Genomic DNA, 16,491 nt, shown 5'->3' with positions numbered 1-16,491 from the left:
AACTGTGTGTGTGCTTCTCTGCATCTTTTTGCCTTGCTCTCTTTCTGTGTCTTCTTCTGTTTCTGTGCTACGGCAAATTTTGATTAATATGAAATGGAACAGGCTTAGAATTTGTGAAGTTGAATGGCTCAAGTCAATGCTTTGAGAAGTGTTTTATGTTGACTTAATGTCTGTTGTGATTTGAGATGAGAAGAATTTTCAAAAGTAAAACTTTTTCGTATAAGTGACAATCTCTTACACCGCTGAGATACTGAACACATCTCTGTGAAACACAAATGTTAAAGATGAAAAAGTCCAGGAACCTCCTCTTTCTTTGCCAGTCAACAAAGAATCAGCAGGCCCTGGCCCTGGCCCCCATCTCAACCAAACCAAACTAAACCCAACCCAACCAAATCAAGCAACCCTGCCATGGGCTGAGCCCCTTATTCCCTCCCCAGGCTGCCCCTCTCCACATTGGCCCCATTCTAACCAAACCAAACCCCAACAACTACCAAACAGGAAAACAAGAGGATACAAAACCCCAACCAGAACAAAGCAAGACACAGCTATTGAAATCTTACCAAGTCCCCTCCCCCCAACACAACTAAAACAAAAAACCCCTACAACCTACAACCCATACAAAATAACCTTACAACTAAAAACTTAAACATAAAAAAAGCCAAAAACCAACCATAAAACCAATCCTTACACAACCCAACCACAACTTCCACCACAAGTTACCGGCAGGTCAGGTGTTAGTCCTTTCAATGCTTCAATCCTCTTTCAAGTAAAAGAAAAAAAAAACCAACAAAATGCATGCATATTAAAAAAACAATAAAAAACCATCCAAGTCAGTAATGAAGAAATTAAATCCCAAATAAAAAAGAAGGAAAAATACCTTAATCATAAAACTAAAATCCTTTTATAACTATAAAGAAAAACAACTTTTTTTTATAGTACAAAAAAACATTAAAAAATAATATCAAACAGAAACCTGCATGCTAAAATTAAACAAATGTTAAAATAGCAATATTTCCATAGTACATTAAAACAGGGGGAAAAAAAATAAAAAGTAGTCCAGTATCCCCAAGAGAAGATCTCTATTTGCAGAGATAAAAATAATTTAAAAAGTAAAAAATAAAAACTTTTACACTTAAAGAACTCATCTTTAAAAAAATACCCCATAAGTCAACATGGCCCATCTATAAGCTATAAAAAGGCTTGTAGCAACAAAAACTTCACAATAAAAGAGTTCCTCAGACAAATGTTATCCATGTCAGAATTAAGAATCAAAAAAAAAAACAATTTTTCTTCTTGTAAAAAAATCTCCATACATTTACAAGAAAAACTTCTCTCCCAAAGTAAATTTAAAGAAGACTATTCTAGAAATAGTAAATACCTAGAAATTTTAAGTTTACTGTACATTGGCAGTAAAAAGAAAACTTTAAAAAGAAAAAACAGTGTTCTAAAGAATTTATTTTAATTTTTACTACTTTTTTCTTTTTGAATTTACTTTTAATAAAAATTTCTTGATAGCCTTTTAAAATGTTAGGCCTACTTTACCTTTCTCCTAATCCTATCTCACAACAAAATAAATACATAAATAACAAACTGACACTAAAACCCATTACACTCATCAATACATTAATTAAGAAATCTCAAGATTAGAAAAATGTTAAATTAACCAAACCAAAACCACTACAATGTCATAATAAACCATTTGCCAAATTTTCTCTCATTGTCTAAAGTTCTCAGTAAAGGCTGTTTTTTTTGTTTTTTTGAGCCCCTGAGAATCTCTTGCTGGTATTTCTCCAGTGAGTTGAACTCAGAGGAGACAAACAATTGTAATTCCTCTAAAATGTCTCTTTGAGTGAGCTTTCTGGGGGGAGTCAGAGCTTGTGTGTCCTGCTTGGCCCAGCCCAGGCAGGGCTTTCCCAGCCACATTCCACACTCCATTTCCCAGCTGGAGCCCCTGGTGCCTCTGAGTTGTGCTGCCCCAGCGCCAGGGACGCTCTCCTTGTCTGCCCATTCCCCCACGGTCTCTGGGCAGGGATGGCCTCAGTGGGGGCTGCTGACATCCTCAGGTTGATCCTTCAGCATCAACCTTGGAGGCTGCTGCTGAATTTTCCTGCTGCAGAGCCTTGTTCAGCCTTCAGCTCTTCAGTGCAGGAATTCAGTGTCCCAAGGCTTATTGACATTCAGAACACCTGAACAAGCCAAGCCTCTGGAAGAATTATATTTCAGTTTCCAAGTCTTTTGTGGTTAATTGGACAGATTTCAGAAGAGTAGTCAGAGTTGATGTATTATATTTACAAAGACATTGAGCAAACTTTTTTTTTGGTCCTGTTTAAGTTCTTTTCCCTGTTAATAAATTGATATGTGCAGTCTCCAATTGACATTGAATCCAAGTACCTCTTCATGCAGTTTGAATGGATATGAAAATCAAGACCCTTCATGGCTGATAATCAATCAGACTCTGTCCCTACCCCCACCCCACCACTTCCCCCATCCAAGCCCTGGCACTCAGAGCAGCCTTGTGCAAATCTGAGCTCCCTCCAGCCCAGGCTGCACCTGCAGCTTTCAGCTCCTTGGTTCCAACTCCCACCTGCTTTCCTTGGAGAAGGAGCTGCCCGAGACACAGAGGGCTGTTCATTTATTGTCAGCCAACAAAGCCAAGAGAAGTCAAAGTTCCATCAAATGCAAAAGTCATTCCTCTGCAGGATATTAAATCCACTTTCCCCAGCAGACAGTCTCAGAGCAATGGAAAACACTTTCTGTGACCAGCACAGGTCCCAAGATCCCCCCAAACCCTCCCTGCCCCGATTCTGCCCAGATTTGCTCTTTGCACACACGCGTCACAGGCTGAAGTCAGGAGCTCCCTCCATGACCAGGGGGAGGAAAAGAGAGAAAGGGGACGAAGAGCTCTCCTGTGCAGAGCCAAGGTCCAAGTGCAGCCCCTGCACTGGGAATCACAACACATCAGGTTTGTGTCCTTTGGGCTCAGGGACTGGTGATACTCAGAGGCACAGGAAGGTTTCTTGCCAACAAACACAAGTTGTACATGATACAGTTTAATAAACATCACAGCTCTTCCTTGAGCTCTCTGGGATGTCCCAGCAGCATCTGACATGTCAACCATCCCAGAGAGATTTCCAGACAGGAGCAGTTATAGACAAAGACATATATGATCATCAATTCTGTGATAAGCACAATTAAGATGTTGACTAATGTGGTATTTATTTGAACATCAGAAAGATTTCGCAACTCCCTGCAGCTCAAAGCATGAAACCAGTCAATTGAGAGGCACTTGAATGACCAGAGAGCATCTGGACGAGGAATTCTGAGAGCAATGGAAAAGGCATAGTTCCATCTAGTCTAGTGAAGAGATGTCCTTAGACATGGCCATTTAAACAGGAGAGATGGAAACACATGAAGGAAGAGAAAGAGGAAATAATAGACTGATCATTGGTGATCACTATTTAAAAGTACTCAAACAACTCAGAGAATAAAAATTTCCTTTTTATTTTGAAACTAACAGATATTAACACCTGTGCCTCTTTCCAGGCAGACATCAGTTCTGTGCCCATGAGCAGGCAGGGCCACTTGTGGCCTCAGGTGCCCAGCTGGGATTGGATCTCTCTGAGAGCACCTGAGGGACAGCAGAGCACCTTGCAAGCTGCAGATCACAGAGAGACATGTGGGGCTCCTGTCCCATCAACATCTGCTCTGTTCCACTCTGAAACAGGGCCCAGCATGGTGCCAGGATCATCAGAGAGCTGAGGTGTGTGCTGGAAATAAATGCCCTGCCCATCCCACAGCAGCCCTGCATTTCCCTCCTGCAGCCTTGGTCTCCAGCACAGCCATGGAGGCTCTTTGGGCTCTGGAGTGTTCCTGCAGGCCCCAGGGAAGCTGAGCTCTGCCTTTGGCACAGTCAGGCCTGGCCAGCGCAGGCCATGCTCAGCAATTGCTTGTGTCTGCCTGGCCTTGCTGTCAGCCCTGGCAGCGGCTGCGTGGCCCCTTTGTGGCCCTGTGCTGGCCCAGCCATGGTGGCCCGGCCCCTGTGCAGGCCCAGGCCAGGAGCATTGCAGGTGGGAACGGCCCCTGTGCCGAGGTGCCCACAGCAGCCTTGGGGCTCTGTGCCCCATGGCCTCCCTGCTAGGCAGCCTCTGCCAGCTCCTGCAGAGCCCGTGGCACCTGTGGGGCTGCACAGACAGCCCTGCCCCAGGCTCTGCCTGCTTCTAGGTCAGCAGAGAAGCAGCCAGGGTTGGCCATGGTTGGGAACAGGCCCTGAACCCCGCAAGACAAAGGAGCTGGGCCACAGCCAAACTCAGCCCAGGCCAAAGCTGAGCTCAGCAGCCAGGGTTGCCAAGGGATGGGCTCAGAGGCTGGTGCTGGCAAATGTCCTGCACCCCCTCCCTGCTCTCTCCATGCCACCAAGGGCACAGAGCAGCCTCCTCTCTGGGCCACTTGCCTGTTTGCAATGCCTTGCACAGGTGCTGGCCCTGCCCCACAAGGCCTGGCCTGAGTCCTGCCCCTGCACGCTCAGCCAGGCTGGGATGGACACTGATGGTTTCTGGGCCAGGCTCTCTGAGCCCAGCCCAGCTCCCTGCAAGCTCTGCCAGCTGCCCTGAGCTCTGGGCAGCACCAAGGGCCTCTCCCCAGCCCAGCCCAGCCAGCTCTGGCCCCACAGCTCTGCTCAGGCTAGGCTGCTCTGGGCACTGCCCACAGCCTCAGCCCCTGGCAAGGGCACAGCAGCAGCTGCAGCTGCCACAGGACTCAGCCCCAGCCATGGGGGAAGGTGCTTGGCCAAGGCCAAAGGAGGCTCCCTGGCTGCCCGGCTCCCCTCGGGCTGAGGTGCTGAGAGCTCTGCAGCCCCTGCTGCCATCCCATCTGCCCAGGGCAGCACAAGAGCCCCGGCCTTGGGGCCCTCAAGTGCTGCTCCTGCTCCAGGCCCAGGGCCCATCCCAGAGCTGGGGCAGCCACAAAGCTGTGCCCATTTCTGTTCATTGCTGCTCTGATCAGGATGGATCCTCAGCCACTTGGAGGCTGATGATGATTTTTACTGCTCCAGAGGCCTCTTCTTTCTTGAGCTTTTCAGGAATTCAGTTAGAAAAGCTCATAAATATTTGTTGAAAATAACCAAACAAGGGACGTCTCAGGGAATCATTTAAGTTTCTAATTCTTCTGTGGTTAATTAGTGACATTTCAGAAGTGTATTCAAAATGAATATACTATATTGAAAACAAGGAAGAGAGAACAGTTTTGTCCTGTTCAGTTGTCTTTTCCAGTTTAGGTTGATATCAGCAATGTCCAGTTTGTATTGGCCCCCAACACCTTCTAATGCATTTTGAACCGATATGAAAATCAAGACTCCTCATGGCTGACAATCAATCACACTTTGTCCCTACCCCCTCCCCAACATTTCCCTCATCCAACCCTTCCACCCATTGTCTCTCACCAGGCCCCCTGGTGAAGAGCCTGGCTCTGTGTTCTCCATCCCCTCCTCGCTGGCACTGCCAGGCTGGGATGAGGAGCCCCTCAGCCTTCCCTGCTCCAGGCTGGAACAGCCCAGCTCCCTCAGCCTCTGCTCACAGCCCAAGGGCTTCAGCCCCACCTTGGAGGCCCTTCCCAGACCCTGCTCCAGCTGCCAGACATCTTTCCTGCCCTGGGGAGCCCAATCCAGGCCACAGTGACCTGGATAATCCCAGTCCTTGATGTCCTGGTCACACAGCCCTGGCCCCTTGTCCCCTGTCAAGCTCTGGGGTGGATCCTGTGGAACATCCTTTGGTGGAGGCTGTGGCTCCAGGTGGGCTGGGGGGATCCTGGGAGACAGGGACCCTGCTGGGCATGGACAGCATTGGAGTTGTTGGGAAAAACTGTGAGGGGGAGCTCGGGCAGAGTGACCAACCCAGTGACCTGACACAACCTGCTGGGATGTCACACAGCCCCTCTGTGATGTCACACAGGCCCTCTGGGATGTCACAGCCTGCTCTGGGATGTCACAGCCCATTCTCCAATGTCACACAGCTGGTCTCTGATGTCACACCAGAGTCTGTGATGCCATAGTCTGCACTGTGATGTCAGACCCCTGCCCTGTGATGTCACAGCTGGATCTCTGATGTCACAAAGGCAGACTATGATGCCATGGCTGCTCGATGACCTCACCTAACCCACTCTGTGATGTCATAGCCCACTCTGTGACCACATGCTACCAGATGATAAATTGTCTCCACCAGGTGAGCTGACGCCTGGAGCTTGTTCTCCACAACCCCAGGCCTGTGGAAACCACACAATGCCCATTGTGTGAGAAGGGGAACAGCAAGTTCAGCAGCCTCAGTGTCCTGCCAGCTCAGCCAGGGCCACTGGAACATTGGGATCCACGACCACCAGGGACCACCAGGGAGACCCCCAGGACAGGAGAATGCATGGGTAAAGGGGAGGGGAAATATGTTAATGATTTTGGGGAAATGATTATCATATGTATTTTTAGTCCAGGACAATCAATGAATATGTATGCAAAATACAGAATATAAACAGAAACTTTCCTGTACTCAGCATGCACATCTTTTGGAGGAGCTCTCCCCTGTGCATCCAGCTGAATAAAGAATGCTGCTTCTTAATGCTACACTGGGGTTAAGGAATTTTCTGTTTTACTAAATTTTTGGTAACACTCCCACTGCCAAGGAAAGCTCTGTCTGCTGCTGTTCACAAACAGAGAAGGGCTGGTGGCAGATGTGGGGCTGCCTGGGGCACAGTGACCATGAAATAATGAAGTGTTCAATGTTCTGTGAAAGAGGGAGGGGCAGTAACAAAACTTCTGCACTGGAAATAGGAAGGGCAGACTTTGGCCTGTTTAGGCTGCAGATTTGGGGAATACCAAATAAGGTACTGATTGCTTTAAGGGAAACAGCCCTTAACAACAAAGGGATCCAGGAAGGATGGACACATTTCAAGAAAGTAATCATAAGGGGGAAGAAGCAGCCTGTCCCAGTGCGGCAGAAGATGAGCTAGTGAGGAAAATGACTGGCCTGGCTGCCCATGGAGCTTTTCTGGAGACTCAGGGTTGGAAAAAGGACCAGCAACTCAGGAAGTCTTTAAGGATGTTGCTGGGTCATACAGAAAGAAAAGCTGAGAGTTGAAAACTCTATTAAAACTTAACCTGGAGGGTTCTGCAAAAAGAATAAAAATGTTTTTATAAAAAAATAATTGCAAAAAGGAGGAGTAGGAGAACCTCTACTCTTTATTGGTTGCAGAGGAGAATATAGTAACACAAGATAAGGAAAAGGCTGAGCTACTTTACCCCTAGTTTGTTTCAATTTTCAATATTAGGGGAGGATATCCTCAGGACAAGTGTTCTCCTGAGCTGGTAGATGGGCACAGGCAGCAGAACAGCCCCTGGAATCCAGGAGGAAGCAGTGGGTGACCTGCTGAGCTACTCAGATGCTCACAGGTGAATGGGAGCAGACAGGATCCATCCTAGGGCAATGAGGGAGCTGTAGATGAGCTCCCCAGGCTGCGCTCCATCATTTACCATCAGTGCTGGCTCAGCAGGGAGCTCCCAGAGGACTGGAGGTGCCAGTGTGAGCCCATCCCCAAGAAGGGCTGGAAGGAGGATCTGGGGACCTCCAGGCCTGTCAGCCTGACCTGGGTGCCCAGCAAGGTTATGGAACAGATCACCCTGAGTGCCATCCCAGGACACCCACAGGATGGCACTCACAGGGCACTCCCAGCTGATGGGAACAAACTTTCTGGCTGACTGCAGAGGCCAGGACAAAGCTGAGTGGTTTCCCTGGTGTCCCCCAGCCCTTGCTGGCCCCAGGGGCTGATGGCAGTTGTGCTCCCTCAGGTTCATGTCCCCACAGCAACAGCATGGGGGTGCTCCCCCTGCTCTGTGCAATGCAAACAGGGGCTGCTGAGCCAGTGCTGCCGTGTCTGTGCCTGCAAGGATGTGGCACCTGTGTGAGCTGGGGGAGAGGCCAGGGCTGCAGAGGGGGGATGTTGTTGGCAGCTCCATGAGGACGTTCTGGGACGCTGCCCTGGGCTGTGCAGCGCACTGGGGATGAATCAGCCCCTGCTCTGCTGCTCCTTCCCGTCTGCCCCAGGGCCCTTGCAGAGCCCCAGCCATGCTGTCCCCAGCTGCCATGGCAACCCTGGGACAAAGCGGTGCCAGGGCTGTTCCAGGTACAATTCCAGTGACACTCGTTGGTGCCACCAGGTGCCATGGCAACGGCCACAGGGACCCCTTCCTTGGTTTGGTGCCATGGCAACCAATGCCCGGCCCCGTTGTGATGGTTGGTGGCCATGGAAAGCTGCCCTGGGCCCGTGCTCAGGGCTGGTGTCAGTGCCCAGAGCCAGAGGGGATCCCTTGCTGGGGGCTGTGCCATGGCCACCTGCCCTGTGCCGCGCTGGCCGCTCAGGCACCAGGAACCAGCAGCCACCGGCACTGCCAGGGCCAAAGGCCAGGTCAGCCAGACAGAAAGGGGCAGGGCTGGGCACTGTTTCCATGGCAACCGGCACTGGGGGGACACCTGGGTCACCTGGCCTGGCAGTTGCCATGGAAACCCCTGGCAGGGACTGAGGGCACAGCCCCTGGCACTGAGACACTGCTGGGCCGGGTGCTGAGCACAGGGCTGGGCACACAGAGATGGTTTTGTTCTTGCTGAGCTGCAGCACAGCCAAGGCCTGTCCTGCCCCTCGTCAGCCACGCTGGGGAGGGGCTGGGGCTGCAGGGGAGCTGGGCAGGGACACAGCCAGGACAGGGGACCCCAACTGAGCCCGGGCATAGCCCAGACCAGGGCACATCATGCTCAGGGTGTGAAGGGGGGAATTTTGGAGGGAGGGCTTTTGCCTTGCCAGGGAACACTTAGGAGAGAGGGGCCCCTGTGTCCCCAGTGGGCAGGGTCACTACCAAAGACACAGACATCAACTGAAGGAATTGTGTCATTTATATCATGCTCAGCTGCAAAGAATTACAAAAGGATAAGCTCAGCAAAGCACATGATCTTTAGCAAAGATTTACAAAAGAATAAGTCAGCAATCCATCATAACTCATCATTACATTTTGATGACCAATCCCTTGGTGAAACACTGGAGGTGTTTGTGACAGACAAAGATTCTGGCTGACTATCAAGGTACACCTTACAGACATCAGGAGTACTTTAGTGACACTGTTCTTCATTCATTTTTCTCAATCCAATTAGGAACAAGAATTCTGTTGTGCATGGAGCTGGGCACCTTTTTAATTCCAGAATAATGCCCCGAGGCCCTTTGCTGTTCAGCTTTCCCATGCTGTCTGTGGCTAACAAGGCTTGGGGGGCCCTTTCCCCTCTGGCTGGAAGGGGCCGGGTCCCAGGCCCTGAGGGACACCCAGGCTCCTGGATGGAATTCCTGTGCAAGTCCCTCAGTGTCACAGCAGCCTTCACATGGAGCCCCGTGGATCAGAGCATTTTCCACAAGGGCCCTTGGGGCAAACAAGGAGATTTGGTCTGGCAGGATGTGTAAAAATCCTGTCAAATCTCCTTGTTCTCACTCAGAATCCCTGGCTGCAGGGACACATTCCCATTGTTCCTGCCCAGGGTTCAGGACTCAGAGTTGTCTTTCCTAGGAGCTGCTCCTTCAGCTGCCTTTGGAGGGCCTTTTGGCCTCTGGACCCACACTCTGGCTCCATTATCAGGGCTGCTGCATCCAAACCCTTTATCTCCACAAACGGTGGTGATTAGAGCGGAATCTCCTTTTTTCAAAATCGTTCTTAAAATTGCAAGATCAGTAATTGTGCTACTCTGTCATGGGGTTGAATAATCCAGTCCTGGTCACTATAGTTTGACAGAATTACTGTAATTTCTCCTTGATATTCTGCATCAATTCCTCCTGCCATGACAGGAACACTTTGCAAGGCCAAGCTCCAAGGGAGCAGTTACCAAAGCAAAGTGTCCTGGAGGAATCTGAATTCCTGTTTCAGTACTGATAGCTCTCATTTGCTTTGAATTTCTCGACATTAATTCCAATGCATGAAGGCCCAGCCCTGCAGCCTCTGGGCTGGCCCTGCCAGGGGCCATCACAGCCAGAACAATTTCCCAGGCAGCCCAAGTCTCACTGCCCATGGCTGGATTTGCAAATTGGGGGCAGCCGTGCACAGCCAGGGGGTTCCATTTCCCCAGTGGGCCATTGTGAAGGGCATGGAGCACATCTGGGAGATGGGTTCTCCATGGACAAAGGTTCCCATCTCCTCATTTTTCCAACTGCTCTTTTAACTACCCCTTCACCCGTGCAACCAATCCTGCAGCTTGTGCATAATCTGGTACATGAAAAACCCTGCAGGCTTAATCACTGTATTTTTCATAGGAACAGACAAAGCACTCTGCATCACAGACTCAGCATACCCTGTAAAAATAGCCAATTTCCTACCTTCCTCCTTTTTCATTGTATACAATCTCACAAAGTTGGCAACTGACATTAAGGTCCTGGCCAATCCTGTTCTGTAGGGTATTTAGTGTTACATCCTTGAGCAGCCAAAGATACCAAATTAGTATTGTCAGCACTATTTCACATTATTCTTATTTTATATGTACATATTGTTATAGAAATATAGATATAGATATGTAGATATAGACACATATATATATAAATCCATAAATATAAACATGAAGGTCTTATTATCCTATAAATATGTATATACTTATTTATTATATTATTATTTCACTTGCACAGGTGCATATGAGCTAACATTAAAACCTTCTTCTGTTGCTCCATGTGGGAGCATTCCAACAATAATTGTTCCTTCTGAAGGTGCTGTGTCCAATGGACTCTTAACAAATTTATCTTTGTCTGCCTAAACCCACAAGGTCTTTTCCTTTTCCATTTGCAATTTTTGGGTGCATTTGAAGCCATCCAGGGGTGCAGCTTCTTTTACCCGACTGCCCCACTGCCCACACAGGGCTCCAACCTCAGCCCATTCCAGAGCCAGGGAACTCCAGGGAAGGGCTTCCCAGCTGGGAATTTCTGATGGCACTGATTCCTCACATTTACACTGAACAAGTGACATTTTGTTGGGATCTGGCCAGACTGGGCCAGTTTTGTTTTACCAGTGGGCAAAGTCAGCACCAAAGACACTGACTCCAACTGAAGGAATCAGTGTCATTCACTGCAGCTCCAAGCAGCAAAGAATCACAAAAGGAGCAGCTCAGCAATGCACCCAACCATCCCCACCACAGATTGCCTGCAGTGATTAAGAAAGGTCCAGCAGCATTTACCCTCAGCCTTTACCATCCCCCAGACCCACACAGCAGCTGGGGAAGCTGTCACAGCCAAGGGCTGCAGAGCCACTCCTGGGCACTGGGAATTCCTGCAGGTGCCTCCAGCCCCAGGTGAGGCTCCAACCCCGCTGGGAGAGGGCCCAGCTCTGACAGTGCTGAATGAACAAACTGACAGCACTGCTAGTGTGGCAACATCTGCTTTCACCCTCCTCTTGGGTCCCTCCCAAAGCCTGGCCAGGGCTCAAGGAGGAACCAAGGGAGCTGACTTTGATCCTTCAGCCCCAAACAAGGCCAGATGTCAGATTTCATGGCCTTGTCTGGCTTCTAAATACACAAAGGTCAATACATGTCTCACTAATGAGTGGCTACATCTATTACAGGGCCTAATGACCATGCATATTTCATCAGGGAGCAGATACAAAGATAACCTTTGCTTGGAAGGTTCATCCAGAGGCCACCTTTGGCTCAGGGCCTGCTGTCCAGGCCTCACTCAGGGCTGGTGTCCAGGCCTTGGCACTTCAGGGACGTGGTTTAGTGCTGGGCTTGGCACTGCTGGGTGAGCGGCTGCACTGGGTGAGCTCAGAGGGCTTTTCCAACAGAAAGGATTCTGTGATTCCATGATTATATCCACTGCATACAGCTGGGGCTATTTTAGCAGCATTCCTTTGCTCCAAAAGTTCCCTCTTGCCCAGCTCCTGTGGCCTGAGGCTTCAGCTCCTTCAGCTCCTGGTGCTGAGCTGCTCATGCTGAACGAGACGGCTTGGAGAGAAGAACACAGTCCATGCAATTCCTTCTGGGACACAGAGAGGGGAGGCTGTGCAAACAGGAGCATTGTTTGCTGTGGCCTCCTCTCTGCCCTTTACGCCTTTCAGCGCTTTGAACCAGCCAAGAGTTTTCTCCAAGAGTGCAATGGAGCAGCTGCTCCTGCTCCCAGGCCTGGCTCTCTCCAGTCTCTGCCCTTGCCTGGTTCTGTCCCTCCTGCTGTGCCCTCTGTTCCCCCAGGGCTCACTGGCTGCTGCCCAGGACTGTGGCACTGGCACAGATCCAGTGCTCCAGAGCCTCCTTTCTGTGCCCTTGCAGCTGCCTGGGCACAGCAGCCTTTTCCATCTGGAAGCTCCCCATGCACAGGGAGTGCCCAGCTCCGTTCCTTGCACAGCCTCCAGGAGCCCAGGGCTGCCATCTCCAGTCCCTGCTGGCACTGGGGGCTCCCAGGTGCCTCAGGCTGCTGTGACACCGCTGCACACGGGAGGGAAGAGGGGCAGGGGCTGTGCCCAAAGTCAGCTCCATCTGCTGCTGCTGCTGCTGTGGGGTCATTTGTGCAGCCCTGGCCCAGAGTCAGGGATCCGATCCTGCCAGTCTCTTCCAGCCCTGGCTGCTCAGAGTTTGGGCCTTGGAGCCTCAGGTGGCCAAAGGCAGCTGCTGCTGGTCCCTCTGTGTGCCCGTGTTCAGCAGTGCTGCTCCATCAGTCTGTGCCCAGCAACGGGGAAAAGCCTCAGCGCTGCAGGGCCAGGAGCTGCCGGGCTCTGCCTGAGCAGCTCAGCCAGCAGGAAGGGAGCTGCTCCACACGGGAACCAGGAGCAAAGGACATTTCTTCTGTAGGACATGTTTTCTATTTAGAGGGAAAAAAAAGGAAAAAGGAAAAAAATAGGTAAATTTTAAAAGATAAGAATAAAATCCAAGTGTTAGTGAAAAAACATAACACAATGTTAGTGAAAAAACCAAAATATAAATGCAAAGATACATTCTTTGCATTAAGAGGTAAATGATCTTTTTCAAAAGAGAACTCAGTTCTTTACATTGTAAATGTGCTGATGGCATGGATCCATCTTACTGACCTCAGCAGCCTCTTAAAAGATTTTGGGCTTTGTTCCCAACACTGGTATTTGAAATTGTGGTCAAAGCAAGAGGAAATTGCTTTGTGCCCTTCCAGCTCCAAGCCGGACTGGGAATGGAAACTCTGTCAAAGCCCAAATCCTTTAGAAGATGACCTTCCTTCTCAGCCTGGGAATGAGCTGCACATTCCCTTTGAAACTGCCAAGAGTTTCTTAGAGTCACAAAATCCCACTTACGGCTTTTTGCTCTGGTTTGGAAGTGCAGAAGGGCAATTCTCCATCCACCAGCTCCAGACTGCACTGCCTCAGGAGCACGGCCCACTCGCCAGCTTTGGCCCACTCGTGGCACTGCTAGAGGAGGAACAAAGTGCAATTGCACAGTTCCAGCCAGTCAAGAAGGAAGAATGGGACAGACAAAACACCCTGTGCAGATCCAGGCGTTCAGCTGGGACTGTGGAGAGTTTGGGTCCTTGCCAGTTGGATGTGTGTCCCCAGCTGCAATCTCTGGGCCTGCAGCAGAGTCTCACTCACCTGCCAAAGCAGAAAGCTCAGGCGCTGTGCTCACAATGGGCTCGTCTGATGCAGAGCTGTGAGAGCAATGTGAGGGCAGAGCCAGCCCAGCTGGGCCCAGGGCTGAGCCCAGCAGAGCCCTGGCAGAGCCCAGAGCAGCCTCAGCACCCGCAGAGCCCGGCTGCAAGGAGAGAAAGCAGAAAGCGCCCGTCAGCTGAGGGCTCCTGTGCCCTTGTGCCAAGGTCTGCGGTGCCCAGGCCATGCTGGCTGTGCCCAGAGCTGTGCCCAGAGCTGTGCCCAGAGCTGCCCATCCCTGCTGCCTTTGGCACAGAGCAGGAGGGCAGGACATGTGCCCAGCCTGCAGCCAGCCACGGCACATCCAGCCCTCAGCAGCTGCCCAGAGCAGGATGTTCCTGTGCTCGCTGCCATCTCCCAAAAGCTCTGATCCCACCCTGCCAAGCACACAGGGACCCACCTCACGCCAGCCACAGCTGCAAGAAAAGCTGCTCCCAAACCATGGCCCCAGCCTTCTCCAAGGGCACGGCCCATCCACGCCACAGCTGCTCCCCAGCACTTCCCCATCCACACTGGACCACCTGGAATGCTTCCTCTGGAAAAACAAACAACACATTATTGAAAAGAGATTAGATGCAAAAAGGGAAAACAAGGAAAAATGGAAAAACTCTTATCTCGGTCAGTGCCTTGAGGAAGGCCCAACTCCTACATGGTAGGGAAAAACCCAGCCATGGCTGAGGAAAGCCCACATTTTCTCTCTTCCCCCCTGCACTGCCCCCCAAAATCACAGTGATCCCAAAGCAAACAAGGGCTGCTTATGGCCTCTGACAGCCCATTGCTCAGGGCTTGCCAGCGCCCCAGCCCCTCAGGGGCTGCCCCAGCCCAGCCAAGCTGCCCGGCAGCAGCGCCGCAGCCCCACAGCAGCTCCAGAGCAGCCCCATCCAGAGACACCTGGGAGCCCTCAGCAAGGCAGCCAGCACCACACGGGCAGGAGGATACAGAGGGTGGTTCCTTCCTGGCACAGGGCTTGTGGCCATTTCCAGGCACCGCTCTGGCTGGGATCCCCGCAGCCCCGGGCCCTGCCCAGCCGCTCTGTGGGCAGCACAAAGGCTTCAGCAGAATCACCAAAGGCCAAGGGGCTTCTGGCCATTTTCCCTTGCCCACTGCACGCCTGGGCAGCTGGCTGAGCGCAAGCACCCTTTTCCCCCTGCAGGGCCTCAGGACCCCTCAGCCTGCTGTGCTGCTGAGCACAAGCTCCCTTTTCACCCTTTCCTGCCTCTTGCCCTGCAGACCCTGGGCAGCAAAGAAAAGCTCCTGGCAGTCTGTGTATCATAACACATTCTAGAATTGAATTATTTACAATAATCTATAATATATACAAATATATATCATGACATATACTCTATATTATTTATTTACAAACTAGATAAAAAAGGGAAAAGAAGAAAAGAAAAATCTTCAAGAAAAGGAAAATTACCCCTGGCTCAGGTTGCCCCAGCAAAGACAGCCTCCCAGATCAGCTCTCCTCCTCAGTCATCTGGCAGTGCAGCAGCCGAGCCCCGACAGGCGAGGCCGACTCTGCCATGCCCTGCGCAGCTGATCATGCAGCCTCCAGATGGTGGAATATCGCCCACGCTGTATTTCCCTCAGGACATGCAGTGTTTCAAGTGCCAGCTGCGACACGGCACTGCTCGTGTCCTCTGTCAGGGGTTTCAGGGCTGCAAGAGGGAGGAACAGAGGCACAGTCAGAGCCGGATCTGCGGGGAGCCCAGGAGGGCCCCCTGCCAAGGCCATCCCAGCCGGGTCTTGCCATGGCCAGGAGGGAGCAGGGAGCAAGGGGATCAGCCCAAAGCTGCTGGCCACCAATGGCCCACGTGGCCCTGAAAGCTCCGTGTGCTCTGCCCACGGGAGCAGAGCCCTCCGCAGCCGGGGCAGGGCTTGCAGCTGCCCCGGCAGCCCCCGCTGTCAGCCGGCTGCCCTCACTCACCAGTGCAGATCAGCTGCAGCTCCTGCTGCTGCCCTCTCAGGCGCCGCCCGGCCATGCCTGTGAACACAGAGCCTGTCACGGCCCCAGCGGCACAGCTCCCTGCCAGCGGCGCTGCCGGCGCTGTGGCCACACGGGCTGCTGGCCGGGCAGAGCTCAGCCCGGGCCCTTGCCGCACGCTGCCGCCCCAGGGCATGGCTGCCAGAGGGCGGCAGCAGCACTGCCCGGGCCAGGCGGGGCTCCACGGCGCCCCAGGGCACGGCTGGCGCTGCCGGGGCAGCAGGTGGGGCTGGGGCCGAGCTGCGGCGGGCCGGGGAGGGGAGGGGCAGCCCAGGCTCGGGACTCACCCATGAACCTGACGGCCGCCTCTCGCTGGGGCTCCTGTGGGCTCTCGAGGTAGCGCATGGCCTGGCGCAGGTGCTCGGCCGCTCGGCTCCTGTCCTCTGCCAGCTGCAGAGAGCGGCAGGAGGGAAGGGTTGGCGCGGGCTCAGCCCCTGGGCCGGGCGCTGCCTGCGCCCAGCCCCGGCCCCCCCTCCCCGCACAGCCCTGAGGCGCGGCCAGCAGCCGCTGGCCAAGGGCTCCCGAGGGGAAGGGGCAGAGGGCCGGCTGCTGCCCGGGGAGCCGCGGTGCCGGCCCGCCCCGCAGCCCCGCCGGGCCGGGGCTCCATGGGCACCCGGCTCGGGCCCACGGGAGCCTGGAGAAGAGCCCGCGCGGCCTCTGCGTGCAGTACCGGGACGCGGCACAGCTGCCAGCCCCGCACACTGAGCACCGCGCTCGGGGGGCTTCTCCGGCTGAGGCTGGGGCTTGCAGGCCATCCTTACCAGGAGCTCAGTGAACTTGGAGAGTTTCTCTTTCTTCACAGTTTTTTCAAGAGCTTTCCTTTTCAGGAACTTGACCGCACAAAGCAGCGTTTCCCGAG

General features: G+C 52.4%; 1 pseudogene; it reads right to left on the bottom strand.

Moving 5' to 3' along the window:
• Positions 1 to 234: 234 nt before the first annotated feature.
• Positions 235 to 16,491, bottom strand: part of LOC134434097 (cytochrome b-like) — a 56,831-nt pseudogene continuing 40,574 nt past the window's right edge.

This window comes from Melospiza melodia, unplaced genomic scaffold, assembly GCF_035770615.1.
Source record: "Melospiza melodia melodia isolate bMelMel2 unplaced genomic scaffold, bMelMel2.pri scaffold_32, whole genome shotgun sequence".
Classification (NCBI taxonomy): Eukaryota; Metazoa; Chordata; class Aves; order Passeriformes; family Passerellidae; genus Melospiza; species Melospiza melodia.
This window is presented reverse-complemented; position numbering and strand designations above follow the sequence as displayed.